At 36.8% G+C, this 12,500-nt stretch overlaps 2 protein-coding genes across 7 annotated transcripts in view; one reads left to right on the forward strand and one right to left on the reverse strand.

Annotated features, from left to right (window-relative positions):
* The window catches only part of LOC136854063 (serine/arginine repetitive matrix protein 2-like), a 105,185-nt gene that overhangs the window by 16,987 nt on the left and 75,698 nt on the right, over window positions 1–12,500 (reverse strand). The window lies entirely within an intron of this gene.
* The window catches only part of LOC136854066 (centrosomal protein of 112 kDa-like), a 227,743-nt gene that overhangs the window by 14,965 nt on the left and 200,278 nt on the right, over window positions 1–12,500 (forward strand). The gene's annotated exons all lie outside the window — the stretch shown is intronic.

Here is a 12,500-nt window from a genome sequence, read left to right on the forward strand (position 1 = left end):
ACTCTTCAAATTTGTGGAACAAAATAATTCCCTAAATGGCTCTCGATTTTAGATTGTTAATTCTCGAACTGGATTTGGTCACTAAACTTTCATTTATTGGTATCGCAGGCAGTGCAGTGGAGGTCACGAAGTTTTTAATCTATTACTGTCTTTATTGTATTGGAACTAACACTACTAATTATGCACGACTGAATGCATTAGGATATAATGCTTTCGACGACTACACCTTCCCTAAACTTTGCTTTCAGTTAGTTTATGACTGTAAAACTTTTTTCTTATTAGTATTCAGTTCTTCTGAAGATCACTTGCTCCTATTCTACTTCTTTAGCTGATTAAATTCCCACGCAGCTTTGTCTGATTTCGAGGTGTGTTTATTTATTTATTTTTTTCCCCCCTGTAAAGCTGCTCAGTGATTGTGTTCTTTTTTCTAAATTTATCACCTACCACAAGATTCTACTGCTGCTACTACTACTGCTACTGCTGCCTTCATTATCATTAACATTATCATTATCATTATCCTCCATACCTTCACGCTGCTTGAGGTTAACACTATTGAGTGAGCGCCTTGTGTCCAAAAGGAAAAGTAAGCGTTGACCTTATCCTGTGCCTAAATAAGGAAAGCTGGTTAGAGAGGATCTTGTTCGGGACGCGGCAAGTGAGCTCTATTAGCGAAGGATCAGAAGGATGATAGTAGTCAAGTCGTTTTAGAAAAGCTCTGCTTTCAAATAATTTTGTTCGCTCTGCAAAAGCTTGTCAGTTTCCGCTAAAATTACGCTACCTTTATTTATTCTGGGGTTACTTGCAAACACCGGCTGAAACGCACAAGGATATTGAAGAGTCCTGTTGACTTAACCTATGCGGGTATTATGTTTTAAGATATTCATCTGATTGTTATTATTATTGCCATACTACTGGCTGTCTTCATATAATTAGCCTTTTTTTATTACTATATCTTTTCTTCAGGGAGTGGATGAAGTAAACCCCCAAAAGAGGCCACAAGTAAAATGTTATCTTTAAGCTCATAGAAAAATGGACCTAACTTTTCAAATATCTGACTAGCGATGAAGAGTCGTAATTAAAGTGAGATCTATATGTGCATAATAAATAAAAAATCATTCTGCTACTATACTTTCCATCTCTATGTCTTTTTACAATATCAGTAACATGTTACCACTCTGTCAAGAAGCTATACGCGTTTAGTCACTTATTCAGTGACTTTATTGTCAAGATTTCCGATACATTTTCTCTCCTGTTTTTCTGATAACTGAAGGACAGACTGTGTTCGGAAACACGTCACGCCCACCAAGAATGCCTCAGCATATACCTTCATCCTTGATAAATAAAAGAAAGAATATGGAAAAAGCTGTGACATTAAGTGTATACTTTCCTGGGACAGAGACAACGGTCATGAAATTGTAAGACCGTGAGATGAAACGTATAGTTGCAGATTGCATTTATATTTATTATGCACACATAAGAGACTTCAACGCTCCATAGGAAGTCAAACATTTCAAAGGTGATGTATATTTTTGGGGGAGTAAAGTTGTAACATTTCGCTCATATCTTTTCTTGGAAGACAGTGTCATCCTATCCACGAAGACCAGAAGAAAATGACAACAAAAATGGAAAAGGCTGATTATAAGAAGGACGCTTGCCGTGAAGCAATATTATCAATTGAAATTCGTTTAAAATAAGGCTAATACCCTACTGATATTGTTTAGGAAAATTAAAAATGGTTTCACATCATGTGGTACTCAGGATCTGCTAATTTTGATTAGGATATACGATCTGGATTTCCTAATGTTACTTGCAGATAAAAATTAAACCATCAGCAAAGGCTGTCATACTATATCCATCCTCTCTCTCGCTCTCTCTCTCTCCGCCCAAAAGACAGTACCACCACACTGTAACGTTTGAAGTTTGATACTCGTATTTTCTCTGCAACATTTTTTGGCGATGTGGTACATAGACAGCATCATGGCAAAGGTCTTAAAAAAAAAGTGACAACACAAAAAAAAAAAAAGACACAGGCGTCTCCATCCTCGGCCAAGCATCGTTGTATGATAATGGCGTCCCAGCAGAGGCCAAACGAGCAATTGCCTCTTTTGTTCGCGAAAGTGAAAAGCGAACGCGAGCGTGATAAATCTCCGGGGTGTCTTATGGCAGATGCCATATAAAGATCGCGTCCACCATGGCACGTGGCTGGGGCAAGTGGGCGGAGCCTGGGCCACCGGGAGAAAGTGATTCATCCCGCAAGGTCACGACGTTGCTGAGTCCATAAGGGCACACGCACGCGCGCACACCTGATGTCGAGAGAGAGAGAGAGAGAGAGAGAGAGAGAGAGAGAGAGAAATTAATAAGTACCGTTTCAGTCAATTAAGCATTAGTGAGTTCTAATCAGTGAGGGAAATCCTCTCTAATGAGTTCTAACCAGTGAGGGAAATCCTCTCTCTCTCTCTCTCTCTCTCTCTCTCTCTCTCTCTCTCTCTCTCTCTCTCTCTCTCTCATTGTTAAATAAAGGTAATCAAAACGGTGAACAAATGCAAATGATCTTGCCTCGATGTTTATTTGCATAGAGGGCTCGTCGCAACATAAAAAGTGTTGTCTTATTAAAACAGCCTCTGATTGGTGGTGTCGAATCTTGAAGGGGATTGAATCATCTTTCAAGAGAAGGGGACCACTTATATGTGATATGTATCATATTTAATTCACAGCACACCAAAAGTTTTTAGAAACTGGAAGAATGGAACCACTTCTATAATTAGCAACGAAGCAACTTTTGACACAACTCCATAGTACTCTCTTGTTCGAAGTAGCGCGGCATTTAGTTTGGACCATGCAACACCCACAAATTTTATAGATATACTTTATATATATATATATATATATATATATATATATATATATATATATATGTGTGTGTGTGTGTGTGTGAATTTTATCACCGTGCCATTTTTTTTATTTATAAACATTAAGCTACAAATGTCATTTAACATCTAGTTCGATCTACTCTGGAGATAGAGCGAATTGGATATTAAATGACATTTGTAGCTTAAATGTTAAATGAATATATATATATATATATATATATATATATATATATATATATATATATATATATATATATTATATATAAATTTATATATATATGTGTGTGTATGTGTGTGTGTGCGTGTGTGTGCAATTCTAAGTAAACAGATATGTCAAAATCCGGCTCCTGAAATCACAGGGGCACAATTCATTTGTAAAAATGTAATATTCTGTAACTAGAAGGATCAATAACAGCTGTAGATATCGTTTACTAATATCAATAAATACACAGAACACCCGATTCAGGTCACAGAAAGGAGCATCCTATAGGGTGTTGTGAGTCAAGATGTTTGTAGCTCAGAGCACTTGACCTCATTAGTGCCTCGTCTAACCTATTATTTTGGGGGAAGATAGAGGTCGCCCTACGGCACGTGGATGCAAAGTTAATAATGATTGGATACCTGACTGAGAGAAGAATGTTTACCTTCTGAAATCATTAAATTTCAAGGATCAGAAAATTGTTTCCAAAAAGGTTAAGTAACAGTTGCCCGCGTAGCCGAAGAAATTTCTCAGTAGGGTGTGACAGACTCCAAGGTGTAGACCTTACGTTAAGATTTTGATAAATCGCTGACGTCGTTAAAAAAGAAGAAGCAAGAGACGAGCTTTTATATTTTTAAAAGATACTGAAATCATAATGATTAAACATCACAAAGAAAATTTTTGTTTGTCACAGTCGTCAGCAGATTTCTTCTCCAGCAAAGTTCACTCTGTTCACAACGATTATAAAAATTGATTTTGGGGAAATCAGAGTAATTGTTTATGGCAAGTGTTTCAGTGAGGGGAAAAAGTGAGGAAGATTTGTAAAGTCATGGATATTGAACATGTAGGTAGGAGGAACTATGGGACCTTAGAACGTTAACATTTATCAGTTAATGGATGAGCAGAATGGATTTGTTGATGAAGCATCTCAAGTTATAACCACGTCTGAAATTGCAATAGTAAGTAGTGACTATTAAAAAATCACCGGCTAAGAAGAACGTCAACGATATTAAATTAAAAAATGCACTTCTGAATTTGGTACATTCGATTCAAAATACTTCAATATCCACATTTTTTTCTTAACTACCTAAATAGATCTTGTCAGTGCCCCAGGAACGATATTTTATTCTCCTTCAAAATTCGACTCTATCAGCCAGAAGCTGTCTTAAGGACACCGCATTTCTCATAGTATGAAGTGGCGTCTGTGCTATAAACAATTCAGCGGTCGAACTTTCGTTCAATTCCGAGACGTCACTACGCAGTATCCTCTCTTATGGATGTTGGGCAATATGACCTTGGCCAGGTCAGGAGCATAATTTCCTTCGTCACTTTAAACACTTCCTCGATTTCCTCTTAAGTTCAGAAATGCTCCGAGGATCAGCTTAAAGTATAAGAATTTTTCTTATAAGGGAATACAGTAACGATACCAGACATTGCTTACTCACTTCTTGTTCTTTCGTTTTATCCGTTTGTGTATATTTGTTTGTCTACACATCCAACCGGAATTAAACAGATTTTCCATTCTTTGCACATACTCAGCCTAAGTCACGTTTCCTGTTGTATTTATTTAAAATTATGTAAAACACTGACCTTCCTGATGCCACAGACAACAGAAGCAGAATCTAGTAGAAGTAACAAAGTAAGATCGCACAAAATGAGAGGGGGTAGTGGCGTCAATGCATCTCATTCGGTGCACTGTAGGCATTATACTTGAGATTCTTTGCAGCGTTCCTTCGGCCCCTAGCAGCAACTCCTTTCATTCCTTTTACTGTACCTCCGTTCATATTGTCTTTCATTCATCTTACTTTCCATCCTCTCCTAACAATTGAGTCATAGTGCAACGGCGAGGTTTTTCTCTTGTTACGCCTTTCGAACCTTTGCACTCTCAATTTCCGTTTCAGCGCTGAATGACCTCACAGGTCCCAGCGCTTGGCCTTTGGCATAAATTCTATATTCTATTCTATTCTAAAAACTATGAAGTCTGTAAAAAGGCCTTAGGAGCCAGATGGCCGATTTGCTTCAGAAGCAATGAAACAAAATTCCTCCGTGATTAAAGACCGGCGGGTGAAGGTTCAGCATCCTTACCGAAGCGTAAGTTTGCTTCATAATTTTTCCACGAAGGCGAAATTCAGATTTGCAAACCCTCGGATTTTGCATTTCATTAATTTATTACTTTTCAGTAGAATATATATATATATATATGTATGTATGTATGTATATATATACAGTGTATGTATGTATGTATATATATAGTACATATATATATATATATGTATATATATATATATATATATATATATATATATATATGTATATATACATACACACACACTAAAAACTAAGGAAAAAACATTCCACAACGTCATTGTACTGACAAGTAAACATTCTGGCTTTATGTCCTATTCATGTTCACCACCGTGCAAGACTTTCTTAGCAATTGCGGCGACAGCATCATGTTCCATTTAAATATACAAATGCGTCGAGATGCTTGTCAAAATATCATAATTTTTTTCATATTTCCATCTGTATAGTAAATATGCACACACTTCACAGCTTCTTATAATTCTTTGTCTAGGGCTAATGCAAGGATGCAACCTTATATTGTCAGTGGTCGTTAATAGCATGATGTAGCATAACAAACTCCTCACTTAATGAGAGTGCAAGTTATCCCAATCGGCTTTTATAGTCTTGAGCTCACGGAATTTACGGAGGCAGTGTAACGAGCTGAATCAGTGAACCTGTCAGTCAAAATTGATATCATTATAAATCAGTTCGTGGAATGTGGTACGCCCGACAAATGTAAAGTAAGAACTCTTAACAGAAAGTTGATGTGTGTGTTTGTATATATTTAATAAATATATATATATATATATATATATATATATATATATATATATATATATATATATATATATATATATATGTGTGTGTGTGTGTGTGTGTGTGTGTATATACACATATATATATATATATATATATCTTATGTACATACATAAATAAATGTATATATGTAATCTAGATGAATGTGTAAAATATATGAATATATATAAAGAAATATATAAATATATGTATATATGTGAGTGTGTATGTAGAGAGAGAGAGAGAGAGAGGAGAGAGAGAGAGAGAGAGAGAGAGAGAGGAGGCGCCTTAGAAGGTGTTTATCCGTTTTGTCTTGGGAGAAAATATTTATGCCATTTAGAAATGCTTTGGGCAAATCTGAGCTGTACAGTAGTAAAGCAGTCGCTGAGCAATCCACACCCTAAGTATAATGTATCCCGAACAATGGTATTAATACAAACCATGAATAGAGAACTCGCTACAAATGAGGCCAAGTAACACAACCATTCTCATCGATATTTTGTTCGGTTTCACTTCAAAGAAAGAAAAACATCGGGTTGCACAGAGTAGCCAGATTTTAGTGTAAACAGTAAAAAAAACACATTCCACAACGTCAGTTTACTGACGAATAAACATTGGTTTCACGTCGCGTTCATATTCCCAACCATGAAAGACACTTTCTTAACAGATACGACATCGTTAAGCTCCATTGAAATTTGCTAACCCGTCGAGATACTCTTCAGTTTCCCTTTTCTGTCTCCAGCTGAAAGTAAGTTACGGGAAGGCAGACGATAATATCATTCGGGATTTATTTACGTGGCCGTTCAGCAACGCTCGTAAGTTTGCGTTCTGTCTTAGAAAATTAATGTCTATGCAACAAATGTTTTAAGGGCAAATAAATATACTCGCGTCCCGCATTTCTTGGCAAACCTGGCAGAGTAAACTAACTCTCTCTCTCTCTCTCTCTCTCTCTCTCTCTCTCTCTCTCTCTCTCTCTCTCTCTCAGTTTGTGTGTAAGTGTACGCATGCGTTTCTTGTTCAGGTTTTATACTGAACAGAAATTATGTTAAAATTAGACAACGCTTTTTCTTTAACTAACTTTGCTTGCTATGCCAGCACCTACTATGATATTTTCCACTTTATTCGAGAGTAATCGTATTTCTTTTCAGCCTTTTGTTGTTCTCCCTCTCGACAAAAGCACAGCGAGAGGCATCCCTCCTTGCGCTCCCTCCATTGGCTTCTGTAAATGTTTACAAAAATCTATCGCTACCTACCAAGTCTTCTCTCTCTCTCTCTCTCTCTCTCTCTCGTCATTACGGTCAGGGCCACCGGGAAGAGTGTGGGAGTTAACTTTTTTTTTTTTCATTCTTCCTCTACAGTCTTTTGGAGATTAGGATTAGATACTAAAGGTTTACGCGCACGTACATAAATACACAAAAATATACGCATATGTCTACGTGTATGTATTTTGTATGTATGTGTATGGGCCATATTCTTTTTATTCGTTTCTTGTAGTCAAGTACGCGGAATATGTGCAGCAGAATAAAAAAAATGCTAAAATGTAAATTTGTAATAAAAAAAAATGGTTACTGTGAATCAAGAGGTACTGCTGTTCCAGTGTGCAAGAAAAGGACAGGAATGTGAGGCTTGGAACCTCATACCTTTTGTAAATAATCATGACATAAAATGTGGCATGTCAGTTCCCGGGTCCCTCCATATAAGGAGAAACGTCCATTAGCCCATGCATGCGCAGGCACGCATCACCTCCCTTTTCGCAAAGGAGCGCATGAGAGAGAGAGAGAGAGAGAGAGAGAGAGAGAGAGACGTTATGCGTACGCATGTATAGTATGTACATGATAGAATATCCGTAAGAGGAAAAGACATCTGAGGTTATAAAACCAAAATCAGAGAGAGAGAGGTTATACATACGCCTGTACGTACATGATAGAATATCAGTAAGAACAAAAGATATCATAGGTTATAAAACCAAAATCAGAGAGAGAGAGAGAGAGAAGTTATACGTACGTATGTACATACATGACAGAATATCCGTAAGAGCAAAAGACATCTGCCACTTCTGAGATCGATGGTTCCCTTTGAGGGAGGAGCGGCCTGTAATCAGGGCTCGTGTAACTCATCGCCGAGTGGCCCTTATATAGTTGTGGGGGTAACCAGTAACCTGTCATTTTATGACTTTGCAAATCCATTAAGTCTTTTGGGGGGAGGGTGAGGGTGGGTGACGGTTTGTTGCCGTCTATTACCGATAAAGGTAACTGGCGAATGAAAAGGCGAAAATACGGATGATTTATGAGTTGATAAATCACAGAGTCAGTCTCTCTCTCTCTCTCTCTCTCTCTCTCTCTCTCTCTCTCTCTCTTCTACTGATGGAAATTTTCAAATCCCGTACTTGATTCTTCTGTTAATATCTTAATTTTTCTTTTTATTTTCCACTATACCTCCGTCTGTTTCTGATTGGAAGTAACAATGAATGACATAAATGATCAGTCATGTCTGTCAGGCTAAGTTAAGGATAAACGACTGCTTCATGAGTTTTTAAATGTTTATGCAAGTTAAGTGCCTGCTCGTTTTATGAAGTTGACATCATATGATGAATTTATTTTTTTAGTCCTTAACTCAATGGTCGAGTCAGTGTTGAAAACGACTAAAATTTGTCAACTAGACCAAATCTCTAAGTCAGAGCAAGTCATATATATATATATATATATATATATATATATATATATATATATATATATATATATATATATATATATATATATATATATATATATATATATATATATATATATAATATATTATTTCACTGTTTGGGTGTTAGTGAGCAAGAAATATTTCTGTGTAAATTTGCAGCCTAGGACCGCTTTGTTTTGATTAAATATATATATTTTACAACGTTGTCATTTCTCGAACAAAACGCAATTCATTTTTCTAATGGACTGAAAGAAAAAAAGAGGGAAAAATGAGTCGAACTGACATTTACGTTTCTGTAAAAGCTTCGTCATTCCTCGGCACATGCATGCATACATGCAAACATCCTGTTGCTGTAGAATAATGAAAACTTTTAGACAGTTTTGCTTGTTTCGTCAAAACAAATATCATTCGACTGAATGAGAATGATTCATTTCAAGAAACGTCACACTTCAAGTAAAAATAGATTTGAAAATAATGAAATCTAATACCAGACTTCGGATTCGCCAGCGATGGAAGTTCATTCCATTTTTATTTCAGTTTGATTATTTCAATTTTCTTAAATCTTATGCTTGCCCCCCCCCACCTACCCAAACTCGTGTATCTCATGTATGTATGTATGTATGAATGTTCAGCTTTTAGCTTGAAAATTGGGTGAATATATAGCGGAACCTCTCGAGAATACAAATGATCGGTAACAAAGCAAGATGTTGCTGTTGGAAATTGGGCTGGTCTTATGCCAGCAGGCGCTCTTGCTTCTGGAGCATCCCGCAATCAAAACAGAGTTTTCTTTTTTTATAAACAATGCTTGTATATAATAATTCTTAGAGTCCTCCGAGAATCTTTTGATAGGTGTGAGTGCATTGATACACGGTAATATGTATTAAAATTAAGAAATCTAGCATATACCCGGAAAAAAACTGAATAACCTCCGTATTTCGAAGACATGGGTCAATTTAGAGAACCGTGAAAAAAACTATTTTACGAAGAGCCACTGGAAAATGAAAATGAGAAAAGTGCACGAGTGCAGATTGTTGTTTTTATACAAAATGGTCTAATACAAACTACATAGTTGGGGCCTAAATGAGTCATGTAGATTATGACACGGCCAGAAATATGATTCTAGCAAGAAAAACGGGGCCCAAGGTGTGGCCCCTTCTTTTTTTCTAAAATTAGCCCTGGTTGAGTATGCTAATGTTATGGCTCATGCGTCATCAACAGGAGGGACTACTTCCTCTCTCTCTCTCTCTCTTTTGTATAAAACACACACATACACACATATATATCTACGTACATGTACTTATATACATGTGCATATATATTATGTATACATTTTATAAATGTATGTATATGTATAATATATATATATATATATATATATATCACCAAGCTAAGTCTAGCCCCAGCTTCCCGTCACAAGGCACCATTCTCTCTCTCTCTCTCTCTCTCTCTCTCTCTCTCTCTCTCTCTCTCTCTCTCTCTCTCTCCCTCATTATTTGTAGCATTTATAGCTTAACTAGAAGAATTATTTGGGGACTGTTTATGTTTCCCCTGGGCCTTTACCCACCATCCTCCCCTCTGTTACTTCAGTCATGTAACAGTTGTCGTACCTGCAGAAGTGCCTTGTTTTTTAATTTCATTTATATCCTCAAGATATTTTTTCACGTCTCCCTTCCTGCTAAAGTTTGTTTTCCGAAGAAGTCGCCTTTAGTGAGTTTTTTTTTAAATCGTTAATTTCATGTGTCTGCTTAAAAGTGACACCGCTCCATGTTATTCTTTCCAAATCCACAGAATGAAATACTTTGGGGCCAGAGATTTAACCATCCTCTTCTTTCAGTTTCAGTTGCAACTCGAAGTTACTAATCCCTGAAAACTCGATGGAAGAAATAATTTATTAAACGTTTCTAGTTTATTCTGTAAGGAATTCTGCTACCAAAATCGACTGCATTAAGTATTATATATTCCGCCTTTTTTCCTCGAAACCTGATGGCTCCAGAGAAAAGAGAAAAAATAGTCATACTCAGATAATATTTAACTGATGAAGAAAAGGTAAACCATGTAAAGAAAAAGGTTTCCCCATCCTCAAAGGAGTTACGTTTACTTTCACGAAATCATTATTAAAAACATACAGACCCCTTAACATTTACTGACGTAACTTTTTCTATAATTAGGACCTTCTATTTCATTGACTCAGCATTTTGTGTTTTCCTCGACGCCTTAATTTCTGAATAGAAAAAAATTTTTTTTTTGTTCGACTCTATAATTTCTGTCTTTGTACACCATCAAATAATTTATAAAAAATTATCTATCTTCCCCAACGTTGACTTTTTTTTTATCTTTTCTAATCCTTCTGCACCCATAAAACTTGTGTACCCGAATTGTCCAAGCTACTATCCACTCCCCCTCTCATTGTCCTCGAAATCCAAATGCTTATTTTCTTTTTCTTTATCCTCCTATCATATCCATCGGCTCTTTCATTAAATGATTTCATTGCTCATTTGTCCTTTGACTAGAAGAAGTCTTCATCAGCTTTTTGTCTGTCCTTAAGAGCTTTTTTGTAATCTGTGAGGACGCTTGGATCTATTTCCTTCATGGTACATCAAGTATGGCGTTTAAAAATGTAAACAGTTGTCTCGCTTGTCCCCGAACTTATGAACGTCGTTCATGTTTTTCATGTTACTTTTAAGCTTTGTCATTTAATTCGTCTTTCCATTCTTTCAATTTATGTACAGCTCTATTTGGGCTTCATTATTTTCCAGTACAGTGCTATACATACGTGTGTCTCTAAATCTAGATATTTTTCTCCAGTTTATTCTGTGAATTTCTTTTCAGGAGGTATAACCATTAAAACTTGTATTGAGCTAATTGTGTTATACATTTCTCACGTATGCAGTGTTCATTGTAAAGACATACACGTATGTACATCCGTACGCAAAGAGGTATATTTAGAGCAGTAAGGATGTGCGCGTAAAGCCATTTGTCAGAGTATGTGACTTAATCAGCCGTGAAATCTCTTTGAAGTCATCTGACACGATCGCAGGTACAATGATCTGTATATGTCGTCTTTCCGGAAATCTAAGTTTAAAATAGAATCCCTCTCTCTCCTACCCAGCCTTCGTCCCGTGGGGGAGGTGGGGTGGGGTGGAACCACAGGTGAACAGAATATGAAACGACCATTCATCTTTCCAATGTTTACAAAACGATTAGTATCCAAGGCGTTTAGTATATCTGTCAGTGAGAACCTCAGATTCTTCGCATCTTTTGACATACAGTATAGAGCCGAGTAGAGACAGACCCTGGTTGTGGGTGTGAGCCCACTGTGGGCTGAAGTAACCACTTCTCCAAACACCTCTCAGGCAGGTGTTGCAAATAGCTCTGCTTCGGTCTTAGAGCATCTGGAGGGGAGCTTTTCCTCATTCTTTTTCTGAGAGGAATTCGCTGACAATTGCTCCCATTTATTTCCCTTATTGACAAACATCTAGGGCTGGTAAGCAATCTGTTAGCTGTACTTATCGCTTACGTGTGGCGTTTAGTGTTATTGTTTGTTTGTGTGTTTGTGCGTTTATGCCCTGGATAGTGTCTTAGCTTCGCGTCTTCTCCCCACACATCTCTCGCTCTTCTTCTTCTTCCCTCTACGTTTATTCCTCTCCTTGTTCTTACTTTATCTGAATCCTATGGTTTTTATTTCAATATTAGGTATTCACGGTTCACTGTGCACTAGCAAAGTCATCAGGATTTGCTGAGAAAAGTGTTAATCATTGAGGATGCCAGATAAAGTAATATTCAGTCATATTAATTAAAAATTACTCAATTAAATAAATTTGCCCAACAGGGCATGGGGTAAATGGGGGTCACACATACGTATGTCTTTCGTGAAGAAAATG

The sequence above is a fragment of the Macrobrachium rosenbergii genome, chromosome 28, assembly GCF_040412425.1.
Source record: "Macrobrachium rosenbergii isolate ZJJX-2024 chromosome 28, ASM4041242v1, whole genome shotgun sequence".
Taxonomy (NCBI): domain Eukaryota; kingdom Metazoa; phylum Arthropoda; class Malacostraca; order Decapoda; family Palaemonidae; genus Macrobrachium; species Macrobrachium rosenbergii.